This window comes from Typopeltis vanoorti, chromosome 16 (assembly GCF_054136105.1).
Source record: "Typopeltis vanoorti isolate ZY-2024b chromosome 16, IOZ_Tvanoo_1.0, whole genome shotgun sequence".
NCBI classification, from domain to species: Eukaryota; Metazoa; Arthropoda; class Arachnida; order Uropygi; family Thelyphonidae; genus Typopeltis; species Typopeltis vanoorti.
The window spans coordinates 21,375,101-21,396,677 of NC_143564.1; positions in this window are offsets into that span (position 1 = coordinate 21,375,101).

Genomic DNA, 21,577 nt, shown 5'->3' on the forward strand with positions numbered 1-21,577 from the left:
AGCAGGTAAGTAGGGGAACACAGAAAGAAAGGGTTAGAGGAGAGAGAGAGAGAGGGGGGGGGGATACAGGTGAGCAATCAAGGAACAGAGTGGTTAGAGGTGTGATGTACGGAGAATCAATGATCTCTGGTGTGCCAGATAGGATGCCAGAGGTGTGTTTGCCTGGAGGGATGATAGAAAGTGTAGCTATGGCAATTAAGAGGGGTGAAAGGATGGATGAAATGATTGTGATGGTGGGTACGAATGACTTGAGAGGCAATGTAAATTGGGCAGTGAGAGATCTGAGATTCTTGCTTGAATATGAATCAGCTGGCCTGGTTGGCCGAGTGGTTAGCTTACCCGCTCTCCAGCCAAAAGGCTGCAAGTTTGAATCCCACAGTGGGCATGGAGGTCTGTGAAAGCAGTAGTGGTGGTAGTCGGCGGTAGATGGCATTGGTGTTATATGATGAAGGTTGGCATCAATGATATATATCAATCATATATCAATTTTTATATCTAATCCTCTCCACTGCTACTTAATTCTCCAACTATGACACTACTATCATCAATGCCATCTATCACCCATCACCAACAACAGTAATTTTTGTCTGTAAATTGTGTGTGTTCTGAAGGCCGATTTGCCTGTACGTGGGATGAAAAACCCTGCTCCCACCGTATGAGATCGGTTAACTCACCTTCATCTGAAAAATCCCATATAAGGATTCCCCTCGTCATGACGAGAATCGAACCCAGGTCTTTTCCAATCGAAGGGCGCAATGTTCCGCTGCTCTTCCAATTGCACTACGGCGACTTTTATAAGGGTATGGAACAATGAACTGACAGTTGCATCTGTCAGGAAATTGATTTTGTCAATACCTTGCTGATGCCAAGCAAGAGATGGACCCATGAAGTACTAAATAGCAAAAAGCGAACTTTTAAAACTTTGAATGTTATTAAAACTCTTTAGTTGAACTAAATTTTGATACTGATATTTCATTTTCCAGTGAAAATATCACTGTCCACTCTGTTTTAAAATATTTGAAAATGGAGCAGAAAAGATTGTTTTCAGTTATATTTCCTAATCTTGGACTAAAAAGAGCCATAATTAATTTTTTATATATATATATATATATATATATATATATATATATATATATATATATATATATATAATAAACATGTAATTATAATAATTATTCACTGAGCTAATTTGTCAATACATGGAATGTACATTTTTCTTCATACAAGTTAGTAAATTCAGTGGTGATGCTCCCTTGATGTTACAGATTTTGCAGATGGGGAAGACTTTTATGCTACTGCTGAACTTTGATTGGTCTTGTGTGGCCAGTCTTGAGGTGAGAGACCATGGTAGTGGCACAGCGATTGAACTTGGAGTTGATGGTAGCTCCTGGTTATTCTGCTGAATACCAGTGGTGAGTCTTGTCCTGGAAAATCAGTATTTTTAAGTTTTCTTTTTTGAGTAGTTTTAAAAAAATCAAAATCTGTGGTAGCTTGATGTTGCAGCTATTTTTGCTACTTCATCTGCAGATTCATTTTCCTTTAATCCCACATGGGATGGAATCCACTGACAATTTATTTCAGAATCCTTATGTAGTTTGTGTTTGGATATACATATCTCGAAGTATTTCTTGGTGGCTAGCATAGCAGTTCTTAATAGCTTGAAGGGCTGCTAAGGAATCTGTGAAAAATATAAATTCCTTTGGATCTGTGTACAACAACCCAGAAAAGGCACTTTATAAAAGACATGAATTTGATCTCTATGATCTGGTGTAATAATACCATAGGATAAAAAAAAAAAAAAAATTTCTTCATATCCTCATCAGGCCTATAGGAACAACCAACTGAAACTAACAGGCCAGATGACGGTATGAAAAAAAATTTTTTTTTTTTATCCCATGGTATTATTAACTTAAGGAGCTTTTGCAAACATCCATGCAGGATTAAAATCTGCAGCCTGTTGGCTGGAAAGAGCAAGTACACTGGCTACTGCCATCCAATAGCAGTTGAGGGAGGCAGTGCATTTGAGGTTACCTAGTATGAGATAGAAACTAACAGGACCAAAATCAGTTAGTTGATTGCGATCCTGCATGGATATTTGTAAAAGCTTACTCTGTTTTAGCTCCTTAAGTTCAAATCCTACTATCACCAGCAATATATATATTTCTCTCCCACTTTGTTTGCTCTCTGATTCTCCCTATAATCATTCATCATTCTGCATTTTCCTTCAGCCTTGTGGCTGGTGGTGATAGTGATAAGCTACCATACTAGGGAGATAATTATGAAGCCAGGTGGTTTCTCATTGCCTACTCTGCTGCAAGTATTTATGACTGTAGCCAAATGTGTTCAGGGGACCAGTCTGCCTGTTTGAGGGAATAAAAAACCCAAGTTACTGGGAGAAAAAGCCCTCCACCTCCATATGAGACCGGTTAACTTACCTTTAGTTGAAAGAGACCAGAAAAAAGGTCCCTTTCAACTAAAGGTGCTGTTTCCTCACATCATCAATGGGAATTGAACCCAGGTCTTTCTGACTAAAGGGCGTTGTCTATACCGACTGAGCTATGGAGGCTCACCTTCCTATAATACAATATTATTATTATTATACAGACAACTCAATGGACTCCACAGACTCATCCTGGGAAGCTCCGAACAGCATGCCAAACACTAAACAACCTTCCTACAATATCAGTCATAGTTTGCTTGGAAGCTATTCACTAACAAGGCATCCACAGACAACTGTGGAGACAACAGACTGCCCACCTGTTCCACTCATTTGAACCACTTTTTCAGATTCATTCCCATTCAAGTAGAGTTGCTACAGTGAATCAACCTCCTCCACTTATTTCTGTCAAAAGCCATTTTCTCCTCTAATCTGAGATATTAGAGGTCCTCTCTCAAGCTGTCCAGCCATCATTGTTAAGGTCTCCCCTTACTTCTTTCGGCGTGTTCATCTCCAGCACTCTCCCTACCACACAATTTTTGTCTCGCAATGTAACATGACTAAACCACCTCACCTTGATTCCCTAATCTTCCCAGATACTTGAGTTACTCATCATTGCAACATCCAACTATTCAAACAGAAAATCTAGACTTTACACCCTTGCTAATTGCTCTTGTTCAATTTTCAGGGATGATCCCCAGTTCTTACCCACACTCACACACACCACATGTACTGAAAAAATTCCCCTGTTTCAATCCTATTGAACTGTTTCAGTAATATGCATGCCTCTGCCAGATCACGACCTTTTCTGCCTATCAACTAATATTTCTATAAGCCACAAATTTTCAATCATAAGGAGCATTCCACAGACAACCACGTTTTGATTATTCACTTATGGATCCTCTTCCTCATTCTCAAGAAACTCAAGTGATTAGATCTGTGGACAGTAATTTAGAGTTTCACATATATCTTATCAAAGACTCATAAAGAAGCATAATAATCTACTTATCTCACTTTTTAGGTACTCTTCAGTGAACAGGTAATCCTATGAGCATGTTTGAACCACAGGTATTATTTCTGGGAATATTCCCATGTTATTTGTCTTTTATGGCTATTTACCCTATTTTTGTTTAGGAGTGCCACTTTTCATAATGTCATTGGCTATTTATTCAAATTTTAGGGCATTACTGATGTTTTATATAGACATATATATGAAGAATATATAGGAGGGAAAAAAAGGGGGCACTGTGTGGAAGTGAATAAAAAGGGGCACTACTAAACAAAAATAGGCTAAATAACCACAAAAATAATAATGTTTTAACCACTTTTGCAATACACCCTTGAAATCCAATGATCAAAGTTATTGGACCATATTCATTAGTCTTCTTATTTGCAACATACTAAAAGAAGAAATTTTAGAGATTATCTTTTGCTTGCATATCTAATTTCCATATCCTGATTTTGCCTTCTTTACTATGCTGATTTCCTTTCGGCTTATTGTTTGTCCTTCTCTTAGTATACTTCCAATATTATGCTATGGTCACAGGCAACACTAGCAACATTATTTCTTGTAACAAGGTAAATGTGTAAAGATGCTGGATATAATACCAGCAAAATATCAGCTAATAAGTTAATAAATGTTATTTTTTTTCTAATCATTCTGTGTTGTGAATCAATACCATAAAATTATTATTATTATTTGTGACACCTCCAAGGAGTCCGAAGACAACGTGGGAAGACACCTACTATACAACTGTCTCTACCACTACCGAACCTCTACCAATCATCTCCATCAATGCAATCTACCGCCCATCACCACCACCACAACTAGTATAGTATTTGTTGTCTGTAAATTGCGTATGTTCTGAAGGGCTGATTTGTCTGTATGCGAGATGAAAAACCCTGCTACCTCCATATGAGATTGGCTAACTCACTGTCGATTGAAAAAGTCCATATAAAGATTCCTCCCGTCATGACGAGAATTGAACTTAGGCCTTTTCCAATCGAATGGCACAACATACCACCATTCTTCCAATTGCGCTACGGAGGTGCTTGAAAAGAGGGCACGTCGAGAGCAGTACTGTGTTTGAAAAGCTCTGAAAGATAAGTTATTTAGTTTTTAAAATAATTGCGTTATTAGTTTAAAAATTGTGCTAGAATTAGAATATATTGTGGAGTTAATTAGTTTAGCTTAAAAAAGTTTGTTTTAATTAGAGTTAATTTAGTATTTTGATAAGACACGTTAGATATGTAGCACGTGGCACACCAAAGCAAAGAAAGGCAATGGTGTCCAAATCGCAGTATTTGTTTGAAGAATAGCAGCTGGAGTTGGATTTGAGAGTGATAGTAGTGGGAAAGTGTCAAGAAAACGAGGATCTGAAGCATGTCTCAGGTCGCGAGATTGATGTAGTGGATGAAAGTCAGAATGCAATAGAAAATTGTGAATGTGTGATAGAAAATTGTGATGTAACGCCAGATAGCATAGACAGTAAGTTTAAAAGTGATACAGTTGATGGTGAAAGTAAAAGTACAGAGTGAGAGAATGGTTTGACTGATAAAAAAAAAATGAAAAGTTAGCTGCAATGAGGGAGATAGCTCGGTTGCAAGGAGTGATACATAAGGCAAAGTGGCAACTGGAACAATTACAAAAATGTCTGTCGAGTGGATCAGCTAACAAAAAGAAGCAAGTGCATGATAAGATAAATGAGAACATGATCGGGACTGAAAGAAAAATTAAGGAGCGAGTGTTATATGATCATTCGGTAGTAAAAGGTGTAATAGATGACAGTTTGACAAAACTGTGCTATTCGGGAGCGAAAATTAATAATGTAAGTGAGGCTATTAGAGCACAGAAGCATAAGGTGAAAGAAATGATAGTAATGGCCAGAACAAATTACTATTATTATTATTACCCCAAGACCTCATGGAGTCAAAGACTCATCTGGGAGGTCCCTTTATCACACACACGCAGCTCATCATACTATGTCTTAAACACACTCAAACTCCTTACAGACACCATACTCTCAGGCAAGGCATTCCAATCATTCACAACTCTGCACAAAAAAAACCTGCCTCTCACCTTCCTTATACGGTTTCCAGGGATGACCTCTGGTTGTCCCCTGATCTCCCACTATTTTCTGTAGAACTACTCTAGCATTGATCCTATAACAACCCCTTACCAACTTGTAGGTCTCTATCATATCTCCCCTCTTCCTCCTGTCCACCAGACTCTGCAAATTACATCTTCTAAATCTTTCCTCATACTCAACATTCTAGAGGTCAGAAATTACCTTAGTCAGTTGCCTTTGGACCCTTTCCAACATCTCTTCATCACTCTGAAAACCCGGTGACCAAATCTGGGCAAAATAGTCCATGTGTGGCCTAATCAAAGCCTTACACAACGGAACAAGAATCTCTACTTCTATACGTCACTGTCAGCATCATTCCCAGAAGCCTTTGTGTTGTCTTCACAATTTTGGCTATGTGTCCACTAAATTTTAGATCCTTATCCACAATCATCCTCAGATCTCTTATTTCCTCCACCTCCAACAATATATGCTCACCAAGCATAAATTCTGCATCCCATCTTTGTTTTCCAAATTTTAAAACCTTACATTTTGCAACATTGAACTCGCATCCCCATTTCCATGCCCAATCACTGAATTTATTCAAGTCTTCTTGTAAGGCCACTACATCTTCACTACTCTTCATGGCTCGTCCCAACTTTGCATCATCTGCAAACAACTGAATATCTCCACCCAAATCTTAACTAATATCATTAATATACAAGTTAAACAGTAAACAGTAATGGCCCTAAAACAGACCCCTGAGGCACACAAATGATTTAAAAGGTGAAAAATTTGCTATGAGAGAGGACTTGAAAGAATTACTAGCAGTAGCAAAAGTAAAGAGTGAGAGAGTTAAGATAGTTAGTCTGTTGCTGCGGTATGACAGAGTAGAGTTGAGAAGGAGGGCAATAATTGTGAATGACTATGTGTAGGCTATGCAGGAGGAGTGGTGTGGAGTTAGTTTGATGAGCAAAAGGATTTATACAAGAAGGATGGTTTGCATTTGAATGGACTTGGTGTTCAGAGACTGGAAAACTTGTTGCTGAATGAAGTGAAAGTGGATGTGCACAATCAGGGAAGCTAGAGCTTTTAGGGAGGGGTAAGGATGCTGTTAAGTGGACACGCAGACATCAGTGAGGTAGTTGAGTGTAAGAATGTGTAAATATGCCTGAGTTAGGATGAAAAATAACAAACCAAAATGGTATAGTTAGTATAAGGTGTCAAAATAGGGGTGGGGATAGGGGACTTCTGCACTTTATGTACACTAATGCCAGGAATATTCAGAATAAGGACGAATATTTAGCCTTGGTCAGTTGTTCCTGGCCACAGGTTATTGGCATTAGTGAGACATGACTAACAGAAGATGATATAGTTAGTGGGATAGAATGTGAGAGGTATAGTGTGTTCAGGAAAGACAGGGAAAAAAATGGGGAGAGGAGTGTTATTGATGATAGTTAATGAACTGCAGCCAAAGAGAATAGAAGTTCAACTTCAGGATAGTGAAAATAGCACATTTTATGCTATCTGGTGTGAGATTGCAAAGGACATCTTGCATGTGAGGCAGATCAAAGATGCTGCAGGAAGAGTATTATGGAGGGATGTGGACATAAGAAACAGATGGAAAATATATTTTGAGGGACTTTTGAATGAGGAAAATGCAAGGACCCACAGAGAAGATGGGCAGCCTTCTGAGGGGATGGTGCAGAACATCAGTAGAGTGGAAGTGACAAAGGCCATGAAGAGGATGAGGAATGGAAGATCGGTAGGCCCCGACAGAATTCCAGTGAAGGCATGGAAGGCACTGGGGGAAGAGGGAATTGACCTGCTGTGGGACCTGTTAATGAAAGTTTGCAAACAGGAAAATATACCCGAGGAATGGAGGGATAGTACTCTTGTCCCCATCTACAAGGATAAAGGGGATGCACAAGACTGTAAAAATTACAGAGGAATAAAGCTGATGTCCCACACAATGAAAATCCTAGAAAGGGTTCTTGATGGTAGATTGAGGAAGGAGGTGGAGATTGCAAAGGTACAATTTGGCTTCATGCCTGGTAGATCAACAACAGATGCTATCTTTGGGTTACATCAGATGATGGAAAAGTATCGAGAGAAACAAAGGGAGCTACATCTGGCATTTATTGATCTGGAGAAAGCATACAATAGAGTGCCAAGGCAAGAAGTCTGGAGGTGTCTGAGGGAGAAGAAGGTTCCAGAGAAATATGTCAGGTTGGTGCGGGAAATGTACAGAAATGTGAAGACAAGTGTTTGGACCTGTCTGGGACAGACAGAAAGTTTTCAAGTAACAGTTGGCTTGCATCAAGGGTCAGCATTAAGTCTGTTTCTGTTTAATATTATGATGGAGGTGATGACGGAGGAGGTGAGAGAAGATGCGCCTTGGACAATGTTGTATGCACATGACATCTTGCTGTGTGCAGATTCAAGAGAAGAAGCGGGAACTAAACTGGAAAGATGGAGAAAAGTACTGGAAGAGAGAGAGGTATGAGACTGAGCAGAAGTAAGACAAGAGTATATGTGTTGCACAGTGGGTCGTGGACAGGAGACAGATCTGGAGCCGGAAGGAAATGTCATCAGGAAGGTGAGAGACTTTAGATACTTAGGTTCAACAGTGGAAGAAGATGGAGGAGCTAAGAAGGAAGTGGGATGCAGGATACAAGCGGGTTGGAGGAACTTGAGGGAGATGGCTGGAGTGTTATGCGATAAGAGGGTGCCGATCAATCCGAAAGGCAAAATCTATATGACAGTAGTGAGGCCAGCTATGACATATGCTATAGAAACTGTGGCCCTGAGGAAAAATAACATCAGCAGGATGGAAGTAGCAGAGATGAGAATGCTTAGGTGGAGTGTGGTGTGACCAGAAAGGATCGTCTGAGAAATGATTATGTCAGGGGAACAGTGAAAGTTACGAACTTAGGAGCAAAAATACAGGAGGCAAGGGCGAGATGGTTTGGTCATGTGATGAGGAGGGAGGACGAATATGTCGGAAGAAGGGTCATGCAGATAGATGTGCAAGGAAGGTGGAAGCGTGGGCGGCCAAAGAAGAGATGGAGTGAGCTGGTAGAAGAGGACTTGAGGATGAAGAACTTGGATGTGGTGACAGCCCAAGACAAAAAGGTGTGGAGGAGACTCATTATGAACAGTGACCCCACTTAAGTGGGAGAAGCTGCAGAAGAAGAAGAAGGTGTGAGATTGTGGTCAGCCGAACAAAATTTACAGTTGGGTGCTGCTATAGACCAGGGGATGGAATAGATGATGGAGAACAGTATGCATAGGCAAATAGACTCAATGAGTGGAGGAGACAGGTAATTATTATAGGGGATTTCAACTATGGTAACATTGATGGGAGGGAGGAGAGGACAAATGAGATAAAGGATATGAATTTTATGCAGTTACTAAGGGACAACTACCTGAGACAGCATGTAATGGAATATACTAGGGGTTCAAGAGTAATTGCATCTGAGAAATAGACTATTATGAATATGACCATATTGCCACCAATTGGTGATAGTGGTCATAAGGTCTTGACCTGAGAAGTGGCTAAATGTATGGATTTTTAATTAAGACAGGGTAATGTGGAATTACTGGGCTGGTAAGTGCAACGAGCTTAGGAGATTGCTTGGCTCAGTGCCATGGCATGTACAACTGCAAGGGCTGGATGTTGATCGAGCATGGGAAGTGGTTAAGGAGTGTTTGAGGGAGGTAATGGATGACTGCACAGACAGTCCAGAGAGTATTGGGTTGGCAAATAAGTTCGTTCGGTTTTTCAGAGAGGAATGAAACACATTTTATTTAATATATATAATACATACTAGTCAGTTATATATTGACCCTTTTTATCAATGACCTCTTGCCATCTGTCCACCAACTTCATTATTCCATGTTCATAAAATTGCTGAGGTTTACTGGCAAAAAACTGATCCAGGTGTCTTTTGACAGCCTCCTCATTAGCGAAAGTTTTCCTGTTCAGACAATTCTGTAACGATCAGAATAAGTGATAATCGGAAGGTGACAGGTCCGGTGAATACAGAAGATGTGGCAAAACATCCCAGCCAAGACATAACAATTTACTCTGGGTTGTTAATGATGTGTGGGGTCTGGTGTTGTCGTGGTGAAAGACAACTCCTTTCCAATTTGCCAATTCAAGATGTTTTGTGCTAATTTCATGGGCCAGGCGAGTTAACTGTGAGCAATGGACAGTTGAATCAATCATTCTGGTTGATGGTAACACTTCGTAGTGGACAACACCTTTATAATCCCACCACACAGAGAGCATGATCTTCTTTGGGTGCAATATAAAATTGACTGACTGAAGTTTCACGCTATTTTTGATTTTAATGTTTACACACTGCAGATATTAAATTTAGTACAAAGATTTAGTACAACAATAGCGACAGGCGAAGCAGAAGACTGACAGTGTGGATGCATATTGCTAATCACTCCTCCTTTATTAACTCCCTCCCTCACCTAAATGACATAATACCCTGAGCTTAACACCAGATGCATGATAAAATAATGTTGACTAGTTGGCTTAACCAGTGTGGTCTATTCATGAAAAAAAAAAGTTAAAAAAAAAGTTCTAAATTTTTCCTTTAGGACAGAAATTTTTTGTATGTTAAATCTATGGGCCTACCATATTTGCTGGTGTATAAGACGCGCTTTTTTTTTTTTTTTTTTTGAAAATAGGTCTGAAAAACAGGGTGTGTCTTATACGCCAATACTCAGTTTTTTATTACTTTCATTTCTGGAAATTTTCTCTGTTCCGAGTTACGAGATTTCTTTCCTTGCTTCCATGCGGTGTGTGAGAGCATTCCAGTTACGTTAATTCTGTATTCCAGTTATGGATAGATAACATTTGGTATAGGCGCTCTCACAGACTGTTGAAGAAGCTTTCCCTGCTAGTATGGAATCAGTTTCGTCCTCACAGAACAGAAGATGTTAAAAATAAACTCAAGGAATAGAAAACTCAGTTAGCTGTAATTCCAGGAGGTCTAACTAGTCAGCTTCAACCTTTAGATGTCTGTATTAATAAACCATTTAAAGGATTTATGAAGGCGAAGTGGAACACTGCATTCAGAAGACTGCTGGATGCAGTCTTCAGATTATGAGGTTACGCCATCAGGAAGAAGAAAGAGGCCCAGTATTTTGCAAGTTTGTGAGTGGGTCAAAGCTTCATGGGATGCTGTGAAAACTGAGGCAGTGTTTAAATGAATTAAGAAGTGTGGCATTAGTAATGCACTGGACAGTACAGAGGACAATTTGTTGTATGAGGACTCAGATTCATTTTTAGAAGAGGTTTCAATTGTCTCTTATTTAACTCTGAAGATGAATTTCTGGGTTTTGACGAAGAAGATTAAAAGGTGGGTACTCTTTCCTAGTTAGATTAGGTATTTGTTGAAAGTAGACCTACTTTATATTTGAAATACTGTAAATTCATTATAATATTCAGTGATAAGTTTTTTCCCTAAAAAATGTGTACAAAAAAGGGAGTGTGTCTTATAAGCTGGTGTGTCTCATACACCAGAAAATATGGTATATATATGAATACAAACTTTTCTAGTTTGTAGAGATACAAAGGTTGATATGACTAGAGCTGTAATATGACATTAAACACATAATAAATGCTAATTATTTATTAACCCAACTTGTTTCATAATAATTTTATAGGACTTCCTAATCACAGGTGTGAAAGAACATAACATGTCAAAAGAAAGACTTACAAATATGAAAAGATTGGTATGGAGAGCAAATATGGTATTATGTAGGATTCTAATAACTCAAATTAGTGGTAAGCATGTGCCTATTGTTGTGCAAGTTAGTATGCACTTATCTGTGTATTAGATTTACAATAGCTAGGAAATATTCAAAATATTTTAAATGCTGGGATTTATGTTCAAGTGAACAGGGTCTAATAATATCTCCAGAGATTCCCAGATTTTTCTCTGTTATGTCATAAATATCAGTGAAAGATTTCAGAATCATTCCAAGGATCCTGCTGTCTTTCTGTTGAGGCATTACATGAATCAGCTGAAGATGACATGCGACAGTAGAACTGTTGCCTCACACCTCTGGTATTTTATGTCTCTAGAATACCACTTGATGCACTGCTCAATAGGTTTCTATGTCTGAAGTACAAGTCTTGCAGCTATACCACATGTGACAAACTCCTGGTTATTTCTAAGTAATAATTTTTATTCTGATGGAAAAGGTAAAGACTGTTTTAATTAAAAAAAAAAATCAGCTAACGCCTATTTGTTCCCATATAGGGAGTAGATGGGGCCGTTTACCCTATCTAACTTTTGGAGACTGAGTGGGCAGTTCAATCTCCACTGGTAGCCAATCAGAGAGATAGCTGGCCCAAGGTTATCACTGATTCATTGGTACGCAGTGAAGAAGGCGGCAAGCTAGTGCTGCCATCTCGTGGTCCCTAACCCTAACACAATATCTTTAATGTCTGAAAATAGTGTGGGTTCTACGGTTGATTTTCTTGAGTTTACGGGACGAAAAACCCAAGTTTCCGGGAGAAAAAACCTGCTAGCCCGTGCCAGAGATCGACTAACTCAGGAACCGGTCGAAAAAAGGCTTAGAAAAATTTCCTCTAGTCGGCAACTAGATTTGAACCACCAAATCCTTTCTTCGTGCGGTCAAGCGCCGTAGAGTGCAGCCACTTCTACTGAGCTACACAGGCTCTTGTTTTAATTTTATACTCCTTAATAATATTGACAACTTTCACTGAAATAGAGCCAGTATAGAGAAGAAAAATAAAACCTTTAGCTTCCTATTTTTAGGAGTTTAGAGATAGTATACTTTCACAGCCATTTTAACAAGAATTAATATTTTAGTTTGTAATGCATAGAGCAACAGAGGTATACATTTGTTTTCTGAAGATAAATATTTTCTATTTTCTCCATCCCATTAGTCAGTTTTTAATCCAAGAAAGGAAATAAATCTTCAGTTTTTTCGTTCATAAGTAAACCTGATGTTTGTTGAGGAGTTAAGAAAATCCAAAAGTAATTGCTGTCTGTGGCTCCAAATTAATGCCATCCACATCTCAGATTTGAGAGAATATTCATCTAAGACTTTTTCTCAGATGATTTATAAGTTTGGTAGTGAAGAAAGAGGACTGCCCATGGCTAGCCCTTGAGTTCTGATTGCATATGGAATCATTGTATTTAAAATAACAAGGTATTATATCATGTTTAAGAAGGATCATGAGGCTTTTAGAGAATATATCTTGTAGTAGCATGAGAAGTTCTTCATTCAGAACATTAGCAAATAAACAGACTACATCAATGCCTACTTAGATATCATGTTCATCAAGATCAATGTTGTTAATGGCAAAATGCTCAGATTTTTTTTTTAAATGAAAGATTAAGATTGTACTGAAACAGCTTCATTAAATATCCAGAAACATAGGTTGATGAGTCTATTCCTTAAATAAATGGACACACATCTGTGAATTTTGCTAGTCTCATAAAGGTGTGAGATGAGAGATCTGAGTGGTAATCTTATATCACTACTAAATTCATTAGTATTTAAGAAGTTGTTATTGCATTTTGAAACCTTCTAGTAAGATCATCATCCAGTACAGAGTATGTATTCAAGGTGAAGGAGCTTTTTTTTTTCTTAATGTGACATCCCAAGAAAAATTGTAAACCTATAGTAGATCAGTATCTTTGAGTGGGCTAAGAATTTTTATATATTTATTTACTTACTTTGTATTTTTATTATATTTTGACATAGTCCAGAACCCTGCTTCAGACACCAAACATTCAACTTTTCATACCTTCAGATCTGCAATAAATATTGCAGTGGTCCTACACTAGATGAGTCATCTCCTCCCTAATGAAAATCACAAACAGCTATGCCCAAGACATGATTCAAACTTTGCAGCTTGTTGATTAGCGAGCGGATACGTTAACCACTCAACTAACACCAGTCAGCATGACCTTGTCGTATTCATCTGAGTCAAAGCAATGAATCACAGAGGGAAAAAAATACATTTTTCCCTGTAATTCTTTTTTATAGTTTCAGTAGCAGAGAAAGTAATAAGCTATCAACATAAATTTCAAATACCTGATTTTAGAGCACTGTTTCAAATGCAGAATAATGTAGTGAAGAAAAAGGACTACCCATGGCTAGCCCTGAGTTCTGATTGCATATGGAACCATTGTACTTAAAATAACAAGGTATTATATCAATTTTACAAAGGGTCATGAGGCTTTTGGAGAATTTAGAGCACTGCTTGAGGTGCAGATATTTACAAAAGCTTGGAAATACAAATCAAGGTGATGTGACTGTCACTTACAAGCTGTTTAAATGAGTTATAGAGTGAATATATAATTACAAAGCTTGAACAGCTTAGGAATTCTAGCAATACATTTGGATAGTCCCATTTTGCTGACATCTATGGTTACACATCATACTTTCACAAAAGTTGTGTCATTAAAATCTTAATACATCGATATCAATGCTCTATGTTCTGCAGATGCCACTACATCAAGAATTACAATACAATTAGCCAACATTCTTAGTTAATTCTTCAGTGAGATCTTTATCAACAAAGTATCCAATAAGTATTGGGTCTCCTATGATGAGTCTTATGACTCTGTGGAGGCGTGAATCATCATAATCATAATAAATGTATGATTTCTGTTTTCCTGCTCAAGAAAAAATTACTCGCATTCCATTTTCATCCCTCAAAGGAATCTTCCCTTCTTTTTTTTTTATCAAAAACTACTTCAAGAAATTACTTTAAGAAACTATCAGGCAAATTAAAGCTCTCCATTTCCTCCTTCACGAACACTATTCTGGTTCAGGTTTCTTTTTTTCTAACTCTCTTATGGGGACTCCCTCTTCATCTCTTCTCCCCCCCCCCAGGTTTCATTATCATACCAAACCACATCAAAATGAAAATAAACAAGCGCTTCTTCAACATTTTCTAGTCCGAAACTTCTTAACATCCAGATTTATTATCGCTCTCTCTATATTCACTGGGCATCTACAGATGCGGTATGGTCACTCCAATGCTCAATGATGTTCCACACCAGGCCTCGCCATGTAGTCCTGTTGTTTGCTTTTCTGGCGGCCTCAACTCTCTGAAGATCAGTCACTCCACACATGCCATCCATTCATCTCATTCATGGTCTACCCCTGCCTCTTTTTCCAGGAACTTTACCTTCTATTACTGTTCTGAGAAGTCCTCCTTCCATCCTTTCTATGTGTCCAAAATATTTTAATTTTCTTCTGTCAATATCCTTAAGGAGCCTTAAAGTTCTACTAATCTTTTCTAACACCCATTCATTTGTATGCCTTTCAATATATGATATCCTCAACAGCCTTCTGTAACACCATATCTCAAAAGCAGATATCTGTTTCTTGTCTGACTTCTTTAGGTTCCAAGTCTCGCATCCATAAGTCACTGTTGGAAAAACAAATGCATCTAAAATCCTCAACTTTGTTCCCATAGAGATAGATCCATCCTTCCAGATTTTAGACAGGTCTCTGACTGTTGTTTTAGCCATTCCTAACCTTTTTCTGACATCTTCTGAACAGCAATTCTTCACATTAATAATGGATCCCAGGTACTCAAACTTGCTGACTTCCTCAATTCTTTTTCCATTAAGATACACTTGTTTCTCAAGAGCTTCTCTGTTTGTTTTTCCTTTGAGAACCATGATCTTTGTCTTGCTAGAATTGAGTTGAAGTGTCCTCTGTTATTACTGATCTTGTTAACTTTGTCAAGAATTAGTTCTAGTTCTTCCATATCATTACAAAGGAGTATTGTATCATCAGCGTACCTCAGATTACTAATCAATCTACCTCCTATCATAATTCCTGTCCTGAGCTCATCCAATGCTTCAGGCATGATGTCCTCTGCATATATACTAAACAAGTGAGGAGAAAGTAAACATCCTTGTCTAACTCCTTTTCCAACTTGAAGCCAGTTAGTCAATCCAACACCTGTTCTTACTGTGGCTTGTTGTTCCTTATACAAGTTGGCTATCAACCTGATAGTGTGTTGAGGAAAACCCATTCTTTTCATTACTTCCCACAGTTTCACATGCTCAACACAGTCAAAAGCTTTAGAGTAGTCTAAGAAACACATTACCAGAGGGAGTCTGAATTCTTTATATTTTTCTATGATCTGTCTAAGGCAAAGGATCTGATCTCTGGTGCCCCTACCTTTCCTAAATCCTGCTTGTTCCCCAGGCAACTCTGCCTCAACTTTGGCCTCAATCCTATTTAGCATGATCTTTAATAAAATTTTGCTTGCATGAGATATCAAACTAATGGTTCTATAATTCTTGCATGCCTTCATATCATCTTTCTTGTGTATTGGTATGAATACTGACTTCTTCCAGTCTCTAGGCCATGATCCTGTCTCCCATATCCTTGTAATCAATCTATGAAATACTCTTATCCTTCCATCCCCTGTGGCCTTAATTAACTCTGCTGGGATTTCATCTGCACCTGGGGCCTTATTGCTGTTGAGCTGCTCTTTCAATTTCATGCCTAAGTGGAGGAGGTTCCAAATCAAAATTTTCTTGGTGGGAGGACGCCACATTTTCTTTATCCACTCTGCTGTATAGTTCCTCACAGTAGTCTTTCCATCTGTTTTTGATTTCCAACTCTTCTGTTATTATTGATCCATTCCTGTCTTTGATGACATTCAATTTAGGCTTAAACTTGTGCTTTAAGTCACGAACTAAATAAAACATCCTTTTATAATTATGCCTTCTCATCTGGAACTCTATTTCTTCACATTTATTAGTATAGGACTTTTCCTTGTCCTGCTTGATGGCTATTCTGATTTCTCTATGTAATCTCTTGTATTCTTCGGTCCCTGTGTCTCTTTGTTTTTTCAACCGCCTTCTTTTGATTAGTTCCCATGTTGAATCTGATATCCATGGGTCTCTTGGTTTTCTTATTGGGCCGAGATACATCTTTGCTGTATCCTGTATTATCATCTTGACTCCTTCCCAAAGGATTTCTGGTGAGATTTCCTCATTGGTCTAAAAAAAATCATCCAGCCGAGTTGATGTTTCTTCTGTGAATCCACTAGGAATTACTCTAACATCCAATCTAGTGGAATGTGCCTGACCTGGAAGTTTTCAGAGTCTTAGTCTTACTTTAGCTCTTACCAGCTGATGGTCTGTACCACAATCTGCTCCAGGACAAGTATGCACATCAGCGATGCTTGTCTTCCACCGCTGGAGAGCCAGGATGTAATCAATCTGGTGCCTTGATATATCAATGTTGGATGTCCAAGTATAGGTCCATCGTGGATGTTTCTGGAAGCAAGTATTGGTAATAACTAATCTATTAGCACAGGCAAATTCCAACAGTCTTTCACCATGGGTGTTACGTTCACCCAGACTAAACATGCCACAACACTCCGGCCTGACTCTCATACTCTTTCCCACTTTTGCGGATTTATTATTCCCTTTCATTATTTTGCTAACAATGTTGTTAAACTTTCATTTCCATTGCTTTGGGATGACAGAGTGAAATTTGCATCTTTTCAGAAAATATTTATGTACCTTCTGACGAGGTTAATGTACATCTTATCAAGGATTATGAAAAAACTCTGGTAAAAATTGGACTTTTTATTAATAGGTTAGTTTTTCTGAAAAGATGCAAATTTCACTCTGTCATCCCAAAGTTTTTAGATTTCAAAGAATCGATTCGCACTAAACGTGCTCGTAATATCTATCACAAGGCTAAACTTGATTTATTATATGAAAGAATCGCAGATACCAAGTCCACATTAGCTTCTTTGTTCCACAAAAGAGATTCTTTAGAAAATAACTTAAACTCATCTTTAGATAACAGGTTCTGGATTGATATTAAAAACACGAGCTCTCTCCGTGCTTCCAGATCGCAACTCTCCAACAAATTAATTCTTATCAGAAAATTCAACCAACTCAAACAGGAACAAACTCGCCAATCCAATATCAACTCACAAAATTTAAAAAATGTTGTGATTAACAAATCCTCTCACACACTTTCTCCTGCAGAACTTAGTGTGCTCTCAAAGGGCCTTAACTTCGTTCCTTCTCCGACCTTCATTCCTAAAGAACTCTTTCTTACGAAAGTTGAGAAGGCAGCTGGACAATTACCAAAACAAACTGCGAATCTTCTTAGGATCGATGCCATCTTTACCATTAACAACAGTCGTCGTCCTACAGATAATCTATCGCTGACAGAAAGGAAAGCAATACACCAACTTCGTAACAACAATGACATTATTATCTTACCTGCTGATAAAGGGAATGCAACTGTAATCTTAGACAAAGCTGACTACCGTTGTAAGATGAACAACTTGTTAAGTTCTAATACGTATTCTATGCTAGAAAGTGATCCCACAAGAGAACTTCATAACCGTACAAACAATCTTCTGAAATCAACTTCTGAACTTCCTAGACATACAAGACTATCTCTCCGCTCTCTCCATCCCCTCATTCCTCGGTTGTACGGCTTGCCTAAGCTCCATAAGGTTGACACCCCTTTAAGACCTATTGTGGAAGGGATTGACTCACCTACGTACAATCTGTCTAAATACCTTGCAGCTTCTTTAAAACATTTAGTTGGCAATTCTTCTTCCTTCATCAAAAACTCTGAAGATTTCATCTCAAAAATAAAAAATTTGAATCTTTTAGACTCGGACAGAATGGTGAGTTTTGACATCGTATCTCTGTTTACGAATGTTCCTACAGATGAAGTTCTGAGTCTTCTTAAGGACAAGGTTTCTAAAAAAGTGTTCGCTCTTCTAACTCACTGCATCAATTCCGGCTATTTCTGCTACGAAGAGAAAATATACAAACAAACTAGCGGTTTAGCTATGGGCAGCCCTCTATCTCCAGTCTTAGCTAACTTTTTTCTAGAAGATTTTGAAGAGAAAGCTATTTCCTCAGCTACTTTGAAACCTAAACTGTGGTTACGTTACATCGATGACGTCTTCCTTATTTGGGGACATAGTTTAGAGGAACTGCAAAACTTCCTAAACCATTTAAATAACCAACATCAAAACATTAAATTCACATCTGAACTAGAGATTAACGGCGTTCTCCCCTTCTTGGATCTAAAGATCAGTAGATTTCCTGACTGTCTTAAATTTTCGATTTTTCGAAAAACCACCCACACTGATAGATATTTACATGGTTCTTCTCATCACTTCCCACCTCAGAAACTGGGCATCATCTCCACCCTCGCCCATCGAGCAAGATGTCTCATTTCCACAGAAGAAGACCTTCAAACAGAGCTTAACTTCCGGAAAAACACCTTCTTAAATAATGGATATTCGTCTCGTAACATCACTAAACGTTTGAGACCACGCCAACATCCTCGACAAGAAGATGACTCCAACCCTATCACTCATATACAGTTACCTTTTATCAGCACTCTTACCCCAAAACTAGCTAAGATTCTGAAAAAATTCAACATAAAGACCGACTATACTACGCTGCCAAAACTTCGTTCTTTTCTGAGTCGACCAAAACCAAAACACAACCATCTGCATTTTCCTGGCGTTTATAAAGTTTTGTGCAACTGTGGTCGACCTTACTTTGGCCAGACAGACAAATCTGTTTCACTTCGTCTTGAGGAACATAGACGTGACATGTCCTTTTCTCGGCAAACTCTAACCTTGAAGAACAGCCACATCGAGTTGATTGGGATCGCACTACTAATTTATATATTTGCAAGGATGAATTCGAAAGAAGAATCATCGAATCAAAAGAAATAGTTCTGGACCCTTCACATTTAAACAATAATCTTAGCTACAATTTACCAGATTCCCATAGCGCAGTAATCCAGTACTGGCGCTCAAAAATTAGCTGTCGCACACATTCTACTCATGCCAACGGTAGCACGCGGTCACCTATTCAAATATGACTGTTGCTATTCTGCTTTTTTATTAAGCTGTAAAGTTCATTTTTTACCGTGTTATTTTTATATCTTATGTTTTTATTTCTCACCTGAAGAAGTCGGACCACCGATGAAACTAGTTGTGATGTATTAAATGTTTTTGTTATACTTTCTCGGGTTCTAGTCAGTTAAATTTATTTTTATAAATATATATATATATATATATATATATATATATATATATATATATATTATAAATAGATAAATGCAACTACAATAAACTGTTAGAGTCCTCATGTATTAATATACTGCACATGTAACATACCACACATAGGGGAAACAGGGCGAACTATCCCAATCAGACAAGACGAACACAAACGACACATTAAATATCTCCACTTCGGTAAAACAGGCCTTTCTGACCATGCACTCCAAACATACCACAGAATTGACTGGAAAAATACCAAGTCCCTACATCACACCAAAACCTGGTTTGAGAGAAAATTTAAAGAGTCTTGTGAAATGCTCATGTGGAGGACCCATCTACAACCTGTATAACATCCTAAACTAGCATTAGAAAAATTCCCACTACAAGAAGACAACCTGGTGACCTGGTGAAGTGTTTAGAACATTCAATAGCAACTGAAAGAAATCATTTTGTAACTATCCAGAATATTAATACATGAGGACTCTAACAGTTTATTGTAGTTGCATTTATCTATTTATAATATATATATATATATAATTTTTTATATATATATATTTTTTTTATTTCTTTATTTTTGTTTTTCTTTTCTATCACTAGAGGTCAGGCTAGAAAAAAGATTTATTAACTACGTAGATTTAGTTTACTGGTATAGAAAGCATGAGCATGTAGCTTGGTTCTGTATACAGTTGTATTCTTCCGATGATGACCTCGATATAGAGGTCGAAACGTCAAGTTTTATTTTATTTGTAATTAATAAAATAATCTGTTCAACACATGTGTTTTTGAGTCCCTAAATCTACAAATATGAGTGCTGATCACCGTGTAACCCTAAAAAGAAAGCATTTCAAACATCTTCGCTGACTTGTATACTTTAACTTAATATAATACAATTTTATTAAGTGCAGCTATACCAAATAAAGATGCAATCCCTACCAACTGTTTTAGTAATAATAAGTAATAAGAAAATAAGATACAGTGATACCTCGGCTAATGAGTGAACCTGCTAACGAATTTTTTGGCTAACGAAGATTTTTTCACTGTTTTTTGGACTCGGCTAACGAATATGGATTCGGCTAACGAATGTTTTAGTGGATGCGTGTGCTAACATAAAGCAGCAAACATGAACGGTCGGGCCATTCCAGGAGCTTATCTTTTCCATCTGTATGTGTGTGACAAAGAAATGAGCTGACCACATCACATTGGGAAGACCCACCAACCTGACTAGGTTGTTTATGTTCGAGACAGCGAGAAGTGAGATGCCTCATACCAGTGTCAGTACGGAGCACGCTCTGTGTGGCTGTGAATGCAAGAGGTAAGTGTGATAGCATTTATTCTTACATTATTCCTATTTATACTTGGCTATATTCTGCTATGGGGGATTAATTTATAACTAGTAAATTCTATTATTATCTAATTAAATAAATTTTCTTGACAGTGGGTTCAAAAAAAGTAAGCGACAAACCCAAGGGAATCAGAAAGTTGCTCACAATTGAGCAAAAGAAAGAAATAATTTCAGCATATGAAAGAGGAGTCAGAATTGTGGATTTAGCAGTCAAGCATGGCAAGCATCATCATCAATAGCTACAATTTTGAAGAAGAAGGAGGAGATTAAGGCAGCTTCAGTTGCAGCTAGTGTGAAGACCTTGGCCTCTCAATCCCAAAGAAGTTCTGTGAATGAAGAAATGGAAAAGCTTCTGATGATCTGGATAAATGAGCGTCAAATGGCTGGTGACACCATGACTCAAGAGTGATCTGCAGCAAAGCCAGAATGATTTTTGAAAATTTGAAGAAAAATGTGGCAGGACACAGTACAGCAGAGGAAGAATTCAAATGAAGCAGAGATGGTTTGAAAAGTTGAAGAGAAGGTCAGGGGTCCATAGTGTAATTAGACATGGAGAAGGAGCCAGTGGAAATAAAGAGGAGGCTGAGAAGTTTGTTAGAGAATTTCAGGAGTGTACCATCATTCATGGATACAAGCCA